The sequence below is a fragment of the Numenius arquata genome, chromosome 13 (assembly GCF_964106895.1).
Source record: "Numenius arquata chromosome 13, bNumArq3.hap1.1, whole genome shotgun sequence".
Lineage (NCBI taxonomy): Eukaryota > Metazoa > Chordata > Aves > Charadriiformes > Scolopacidae > Numenius > Numenius arquata.
Window position 1 is genome coordinate 467,477 of NC_133588.1, and position 9,313 is coordinate 476,789.

The following is a 9,313-nucleotide window of genomic DNA, read 5'->3' on the forward strand; positions in this document are numbered from 1 at the left end:
TTGCCTTCCTAATTTTTTCTCTGTGTAACCTAACAAGATCTCTGTACTCCTCCTGAGTTGCCTGTCCCTTCATCCAAAGGTGGTAAACCTTCCTTTTTTCCCTAAGTCCCATCCAGAGCTCTTTGTTCAACCAGGCCGGCCATTTTCCCCGCCCTTTAATTTTGCGCCTCATGGGGACAGCCTGCTCCTGGGCCTTTTGGATTTCCTTCGCGAAGAGCGTCCAGCCTTCCTGGACCCCTTTGCCCCGCAGGATTATCTCCCAAGGGACCCTCCCAACCAGGGTTCTGAACAGGCTAAAGCGCGCCCTCCGGAAGGCCAAGGTGGAGGTTTTGCTAACCCCCTTCCTTACCTCCCTAAGAATTGAAAACTTGACCGTTTGATGATCGCCAAGACCAAGAGGGCCTCCGACCTCCACATCTCCCACTAGTCCGTCTTTGTTTGTGAAAAGTAGGTCTAGCGAGGCGCCTCCCCTAGTAGGCTCTCCTACCGGTTGTGTAAGGAAGTTATCTTCCATCCACTCAAGGAACCTCCTAGCCTTGCCTGCTCTCTGCTGTGTTCTATTTCCAGCAGATATCCGGTAGGTTGAAGCCCCCAACCAGAACAAGGGCTGGCGATGGCAAGACTTCAGCCAGCCGCTTACAGAATACTTCATCAACGTGCTCATCCTGGTTGGGTGAGCTTTGGGACTGATGCATGGCTAGGAAAGGGAGGCAGGTTCATCGCTCTCCCTCATATTGGCTTTCTATTTCAGTTTGGGTTTCAATGAGGTCTGGTGTGTTCTAGTTTATTACTTTTGAGATGAGCCGGGATGTATCAAAGAGGAGTACAGGACCGGTGAGGGTTCATAAGCGCCGTGGTAATTTTGTGTTTCTTGGTCTCTTAGGTGCCATAATTAATTGTTGCTGCAGCCTCCAGTTCTGGGATCGGCGTGGAGCAGGTGAGTGGAACTCCATGGAGCTTCTGCGGATGAGGGTGTCGTGGAAGAGGTTGGAATTTACAGTTATGATGCTCAGTCTTGGAGCTGTGGTTTCTTCTTTGCAGATGAAGAGGAGCCAAGTGACTGCAGGAAAATGAGTTAGCTGTTGTGGTTTTTGTCAAGGATGGATTCAGACCCCCGGCTCTCTGAAAGCTAAACTGAGGGAACGGCACTGGTAAGGGACTGAGGTTGACGGTTTCAGGACAGGCTTTTTAAGTTCAAGAAGGGCATAGAGCTGTTCAGGAACAGCCCCTTTTAGGCAGGTAAAGGAAGGAGGTTACTAAAGAAGACTCCCAGCACAAAATCCCCCTTAGAGGGATTAGGAAGCATTTCTTTGCCGAGGTGGTGGTCAAACGCTGGAAGAGGTGTCCTGGGGAGGTGGTTGATGCCCCAAGCGTCTCCTTGTTTGAGAGGCGTTTGGACAAAGCCCTTAAGAATGCCCTTCTTGGGTGATTTGTGGTGGTTTTCCTGCAGTCGGGAGGCGAAGCCGGGCTCTGGAGCCGAGCGCGGTGTGAGCCGAGGACGGGTGTGATTGTCCCCAGGCTTTGGGGGACTGTGTCCCGAGCCCTGTCCCCGCAGGAGGGAGCGCTGGCCGTGTTCCAGAGCAAGGCCTTGCAGCCCGCGTTGTGGTGTGTGTGTCCCCCATCTCGGTCCCCAAGGGCTGTCCTTGTCCCGGGGGCTGCGTGCTGCTTTCTGCGTGGGGCCGTGTCGGTGGTTCCTGCAGGGACCCCTCTGTCCTGGCTGCCCCTGGGGAAGGGGACAGGGGAGTCCCCCCCCGACCACTGGCACCCTGCTGGTGGTGGCTCGTCCCTGGGGGCAGCTCGTTGCCCTTTGGGGCTGGTGGGCTCCGACTGGGGGCTCACGGGGGCTGTGGCACCTGGGGGGGGTTCTGATTCCCGGTGCCCCCTGCGCTCCCTCCCTCCGCGCCCCCGCCTCCGCCCCTAAAGAGGCACGGAGCGGTTCTGGAGAAACAACTTTTAATTGAGACAACTTTTTAACACAAGAGAAAAGGTCCTATTGAAGCTACTCTCAACCCCCCTCCCTCCCTCAAACACACCCCCCTCCCTCAAATACAGCCCTCTCCCCAAATACAGCCCTCTCCCCAAGTACCCCCCCCAAATACAGCCCTCTCCACAACTGCACACCCCCCTCCCCTAAATACCATGCCCCCCTCCTCTAAATATGATGCCCCCACTCCCCAAGTACACACAGCCCCTCCCCAAATACAAGCCCTCCCTCAAATACACACAAATCCCGCCCCCCCCATCACCTCCGTCTCTTCCTTGCGGTGGGACTCGGCCCACCCTCTGCCCCCAGCCCTCTTGCAAGAGCCCTGCGTTTGCTGGGTGATGTCAACGGGGGGCTGCTCCCCCGCTTCGTCCCCCGCCTCTCCCCCAGTTTGGGCATGGCCGGGGTCAGCTCCATCCCCCCGTCCCCCCAATGCTCCTGGGACTCTGGTGGCAGCTCCATCCCCAAGTCCCCCCAGGGTTCCTGAGACTCCGGTGAGAGCTCTGTCCCCGTGTCATCCCAGGGCTCCTGGGACACTGGCGATGGATCCATGGCCACGTACCACCAGGGCTCCTGGGACCCTGGTGATGGCTCCATCCCCAAGTCCCCCCAGGGTTCCTGGGACTCCCGTGACGGCTCTGTCCCCGTGTCATCCCAGGGCTCCTGGGACACTGGCGATGGATCCATGGCCACGTACCACCAGGGCTCCTGGGACTCTGGTGAGGGCTCCAACCCCATGTCCCCCCAAAGCTCCTGGGACTCTGGTGGCAGCTCCATCCCCACATCCCCCCAGGGCTCCTGGGACTTTGTCCCGGCGATGAGTTCCTCCTGGAAGCGCACGGCCTCCGTGGTCTCCTCCAGGCTGTAGCTGGGGCTCAGCAGCAACCTGGGCAGCTCGAGGGAGGGGAAGTCGCAGGGGGGGACACCTGTGCCAGTGTCACCAAGGTCCCCAGGCCTTGGGCTGCTGCCAGGACTGTCCTGGCCGACCCCTGCCACCTCCCCGGAGCAGTGGAAGAGCCTCATGGACACCTCCAGAGGAACCTTCTGGGCCACTGTGAGGTCCCCGAGGGCTTGGCTGTGGGGGACAACAGAGGGGCTGGTGGGGACAGTGGCGGGGCTGGTGGGGACGCTGCAGCCCAGGGAGATGCCGCTGTCCCAGGTAAAGTCACCGTCTGAGGAGATGTCGCTGTACAGCAGGATGTTGCTGTCCGAGGGTGTCTCCAAAGAGGTGGCCATGCTGGAGCTGGTGGTCTCTGAAGACCATTCATCGATGTTCTCAGGGCCAGGGATGGAGTTTGGCAGCGTGGTGGGTGCTGGGACCGCTGCTCTTTCCTCTCTGCCCAGTGTCACCAGGATCCCCAGGCCTGGGACTGCTCCCAAGACTGTCCTGGCTGAGCCCTGCCACCTCCCAGCAGCAGTCGTAGAGGCTCAGGGCCTCCTCCAGAGGCACCTCCTGGGGCGCTGCCAGCCCCCCAAAGGCCTGCTTCTGGCGGAGAGCAGCAGAGCTGGTGGGGCCCTGGCTGTCCCGGGATGGGAGGCTGTCCCAGGAGCTGTCGCTGTATGGGGGGAGGTTGCTGTGTGGGCGAGCCTCCTCGGGGGTGGCCGTGCTGGAGCTGTTGGTGCTGGTGCTGTCCTGGCCGGCCCCCACCGTGTCCGTGGAGGAACCAAAGAGCCTGAGGGCCTCTTGGAGGAGCATCTCCTGGGTGACTTTGACGGTGCTGTCCGGGTCCCCAGGAGCTGGTTTGTCGGGGGCAGCAGAGGGTCTGGGGGGCACGTGGCTGCGTGGGGGTACGTGGCTGCGTGGGGGTGCCCCCGCAGGGCTGGCCGTGCTGGAGATGTTGGTCCGTGCAGGGGGTCCCTTGACGTGCTGGAGGCTGGGGCTGGAGGTCAGCAGCAGCGGGGGAGCTGCGGGCACCGCTCTGCCCTGGTGGCCGTAGGCTGGGAGCTGTGTCAGCGGGGGCTGTGTGGGCTGTCCCTGGAGGCTGCCGGGGGCTGCCCAGGCCGGGAGGGTCTCACAGCCTGCGAGGCCCCACAGGGCAGGGCCCGGGGGAGCAGCGGCGCCGTGGCCGAGCGTGGGGGTGGCCGGCGGAGGCTGGTTGGTGAGGGTCCACTCCAGGTGGAAGAATTGGGGATGGAAGCAGCAACCGCAGGGGGCCCTCTGCAGCCCTGGGAGGGGGGAAATGGAGGCGTGGTGGGCCGTGGGCAGCCTCCAGGGCACCCGCCGAGCTGTCCCCCGTGGCCCCCATCCCGGGTGTGAGCCAGGCCCCTGGGGAGCTGGTGGCCGGTCGCTCCCCGGAGTGAGCTGCTGTGCCGGAGGGGCTGGGGCTGGAAACTGGGGAGGGGACGTGCTTTGCGGGAGGAAACAGGAGAGATGGCCCCCACAGGTTGGGAAATTCCCTGGAAGTTGGATTTCCTGGGCAGGTGAGGGCAGGGATGCTCAGCCGGGCTTGTTGAACCCTCCACACCCAGTACGAAAACTGCTGGGGGGGAACAGGGGAGGTGGGATGGTGAAGGTGACCACAGTGCTCGGGGGCTGAAGGTGGCAGAGGGCACAGGGGGTCCATACCTGGTGGTGTGGCCCGTGGGGCCCATGGGGCCCATGGGGCCACCCCCACGGTGGGTGGCCAGGCTGCGGGGAAGGGCTGCTCATGGCCGGGCAGTCGAACCAGGGTGGCTGAGCCTGGAAGAGAGACAGGAGCCATGGCTGCGGTCACCTCCTGCGCTCTGTTCCCCGAGAGTGTCCCCGGGCTACGGGTCGGGGTCGGTGCCTACCTTGGGGGTAGAAGGTTTGTGGGAGCACAAAAGTATGAAGCGTCTGGGTCGCCGCGGGGGCCCGGGAGCCGTTCGGTGGGAGCCAGAGTGGTGGCAGCGCCATCATCGGTCCTCTCGGTCTGTCCGCTGCTAAGGACTCTTTGGTCACCAGGGATGGAATGTGGGGGCTCCCTGTGCCCCGCCCCCTCCTCCCATAGCCTCCCCATCTCCTGCTGGAGGCCTGGTGGGAGATGGGATGGTCTTGGCCACAGTGATCACGAAATGGTTGAGTTTAAACATCGTCAGTGGAATGAGAAAACCGGTGGGAAGAGTTGCTCCCCTGGATTTTGGGGGTTGAATGCCCCCTTAAGGAGCTGATGATGCCAAAGCGGGAGGTGCTGTTGACCCTCTTGAGGGCCAAGAGGCCTTGCAGAAGGCTCTAGGTAGATTGGAGCACTGGGTAATCAGCGGTGGCGTGAAGTTGAAGCAGTAAAAGTGCAGGATTCTGCCCTGGGAGGGAGGAACTCTGGGCAGGAGTGTAACTGGGGAGAGGGGTGGCTGGAGAGCAGCCCTGCAGAAAGGGGTCCGGCCGGGGGTGCTGGGGGCAGCAGCTGAGGAGGAGCCGTCGGTGTCCCCTGGCACCAAGAGGGCAACCCCCATCCTGGGGGGCATCAAACCCAGTCGAAGCAGGAGGCCAAGAGCGGGGATTGTCCCGCTGTGCTCGGCGCTGGTGCGGCCTCACCTGGAGCCCTGGGTGCAGGGCTGGGCCCCACCGTTGGAGAAGGATGGGAAGGTCCTCGAATGCCTCCAGAGGAGGGCAGCCAAGCTGGTGACAGGGCTGGAAGGCATGTCCCCGAATCCTAGACTGGTTTGGATTGGAAGGGACCTGTGAGCTCACCTTGTCCCACCCTGTGCCCTGGGCAGGGACCCGTCCCACCAGACCAGGTTTTTCAAGCCCCGTCCAACCTGGCCTTGAACGCCTCCAGGGTTGGGGCAGCCACAGCTTCTCTGGGCACCGTTGGCCAGAGTCTCAGCACCCTCACAGCAAAGAATTTCTTCCCCTCATCTCATCTCAATCTCCTTTCTGTCAGTGTCACAGAATCACACAATCACAGAATCACATTGGGATGGAAGGGGCCTCTGCAGATCATCTAGTCCAACCCCCCTCCCCACACACAGCAGGCCCACCTAGAGGAGGTTGCACAGGAACTTGTCCAGGCGGGTTTTGAATGTCTCCAGAGAAGGAGAGTCTGCCACCCCCCTGGGCAGCCTGTTCCAAGGCTCTGCCACCCTCACAGGAAAGAAGTTCCTCCTCATGTTTAGGTGGAACTTCCCATGTTCAAGTTTCTGCTCGTTCCCTCTTGTCCTGTCACTGGGCACCACTGATAAAAGAGCAGCCCCGTCCTCTTGACACCCACCCTTTAAGTATTTATCAGCATTGATCAAATCCCCCCTCGGTCTTCTCTTCTCTAGACTAAAAAGACCCAAGTCCCTCAGCCTTTCCTCATAAGGGAGAAGCTCCAGTCCCCTCATCATCTTTGTAGCCCTCTGCTGTACCCTCTCCAGCAGTTCCCTGTCCTTCTTGAACTGGGGAGCCCAGAACTGGAGGCAGTGCTCCAGGTGGGGCCTCCCCAGGGCAGAGTAGAGGGGGGAGGATGACCTCCCTCCACCTGCTGGTCACACTCTTCCTGATGCATCCCAGGATGCCATTGGCCTTCTTGGCCACAAGGGCACATTGTCGGCTCATGGTCATCCTATTGTCCACCAGGCCTCCTAGGTCTTTCTCCTCCAAGGTACTCTCCAAACCCTTCCCCCCCTGTCCTGTGGCTCCCCTCCCTGATGACCCAACATTACAGAATCACAGAATCGCAGAATCTTCGTGGTTGCATGGGACCTTGGAGATCATCGAGTCCAACCACACAAAGAAAAAAAAAAGGTAGCCACACCCACAACCAACCACACAGCACACCCGCCCACAAACAGACGCAAACCAACAATCTCGGGCACTAGAGCATGCCCTGGAGAGCCACGTCTAAACGTTTCTTAAATATCTCCAGGGATGGCGACTCCACCACCTCCCTGGGCAGGCTGTTCCAGTGCCTGACCGCTCTCTCGGTAAAGCAGTGCTTCCTAATATCTAATCTAAACCTCCCCTGCCGCAACTTCAGACCGTTTCCTCTGGTCCTGTCTTTATTCCCTTGGGAGAAGAGGCCAACGCCCACCTCTCTACACCCTCCTTTCAGGGAGTTGTAGAGGGCAATGAGGTCTCCCCTCAGCCTCCTCTTCTCCAAACTAAACATGCCCAGTTCCCTCAGCCTCTCCTCGTATGAGTTGTTCTCTAGACCCCCCACCAGCTTGGTGGCTCTCCTCTGGACACGGTCCAGCAGCTCAGTGTCCTTCCTGTAGTGAGGGGCCCAGAACTGGACACAGCGCTCAAGGTGAGGCCTCACCGGTGCCGAGTACAGAGGCACCATCACTTCCCTACTCCTGCTGGCCCAGCTATTCCTGATACAGGCCGGGATGCCGTTGGCCTTCTTGGCCACCTGGGCACACGGCTGGCTCACGTGAAGCCGGCTGTCCACCAACACCCCCAGGTCCTTTTCTGCTGGGCAGCTTTCCAGCCACTCTTCCCCAAGCCTGTAGCGTTGCCTGGGGTTGTTGTGACCAAAATGCAGGACCTGGCACTTGGCCTTATTAAACCTCATCCCATTGGCCTTGGCCCATGGAGCCAACCTGTCCAGATCCCTCTGTAGAGCCTTCCGACCCTCCAGCAGATCAACGCTCCCACCTAGTTTGGTGTCATCTGCAAACTTGCTGAGGGTGCACTCAATCCCCTTATCTAGATCATCAATAAAGATATTAAACAAGACTGGCCCCAGAACTGAGCCCTGAGGGACACCACTGGTGACCGGCCGCCAACTGGATTTCACCCCATTAATTACAACTCCCTGGGCGCGGCCATCCAGGCAGTTTTTCACCCAGTGAAGAGTACACTTGTCTATGCCATGATTCGCCAGCTTCTCCAGGAGAACGCTGTGGGGGACGGTGTCAAAGGCCTTACCAAAGTCCGGGTAGACAACGTCCACAGCCTTCCCCGCATCGAGCAGGCGAGTCACATGGTCATAAAAAGAGATGGAGTTGGTTAAGCAGGACCTCCCTCTCATAAACCCATGCTGGCTGGCGCGGATCCCTTGGCTGCCCTGCACTTGCCGTGAGAGCTCACTCAAGGTGATCCTCTCCGTGATCTTTCCCGGTACCGAGGTCAGGCTGACAGGCCCATAGTTTCCCGGATCCTCCTTCCGGCCCTTCTTGTAGATGGGTGTCACACTGGCCACCCTCCAGTCATCTGGTACCTCTCCTGTTGACCAGGATTGTTGATAGATAATGGAGAGAGGCTTGGTGAGCTCTCCCGCCAGCTCCCTGAGTACCCTTGGGTGAATTCCGTCCGGCCCCATAGACTTACGCGTGTCCGGGTGCATAAGCAAATCCTTAACTACTTCCTCCTGGACTATGGGGGGGTTGTTCTGCTCTCCATCCTTAGCTTCCAGCTCAGGAGGCTGAACACCCTGGGGATAGCTGGTCCGACTATTGAAGACAGAGGCAAAGAAGGCATTAAGTATCTCAGCCTTCTCCTCGTCCTTGGTCGCAATGTTTCCCCCCTCATCCAGGAAGGGATGGAGATTCTCCCTGACTCTCTTTTTGTTGACGTATTTACAAAAGTTTTTTTTGTTGTCCCTTATATTAGTGGCCAGGCTGAGTTGCAGCTGGGCTTTTGCCTTCCTAATTTTTTCTCTGTGTAACCTAACAAGATCTCTGTACTCCTCCTGAGTTGCCTGTCCCTTCATCCAAAGGTGGTAAACCTTCCTTTTTTCCCTAAGTCCCATCCAGAGCTCTTTGTTCAACCAGGCCGGCCATTTTCCCCGCCCTTTAATTTTGCACCTCATGGGGACAGCCTGCTCCTGGGCCTTTTGGATTTCCTTCGCGAAGAGCGTCCAGCCTTCCTGGACCCCTTTGCCCCGCAGGATTATCTCCCAAGGGACCCTCCCAACCAGGGTTCTGAACAGGCTAAAGTGCGCCCTCCGGAAGGCCAAGGTGGAGGTTTTGCTAACCCCCTTCCTTACCTCCCTAAGAATTGAAAACTTGACCGTTTGATGATCGCCAAGACCAAGAGGGCCTCCGACCTCCACATCTCCCACTAGTCCGTCTTTGTTTGTGAAAAGTAGGTCTAGCGAGGCGCCTCCCCTAGTAGGCTCTCCTACCGGTTGTGTAAGGAAGTTATCTTCCATCCACTCAAGGAACCTCCTAGCCTTGCCTGCTCTCTGCTGTGTTCTATTTCCAGCAGATATCCGGTAGGTTGAAGCCCCCAACCAGAACAAGGGCTGGCGATGGCAAGACTTCAGCCAGCCGCTTACAGAATACTTCATCAACGTGCTCATCCTGGTTGGGTGAGCTTTGGGACTGAGGCATGGCTAGGAAAGGGAGGCAGGTTCATCGCTCTCCCTCATATTGGCTTTCTATTTCAGTTTGGGTTTCAATGAGGTCTGGTGTGTTCTAGTTTATTACTTTTGAGATGAGCCG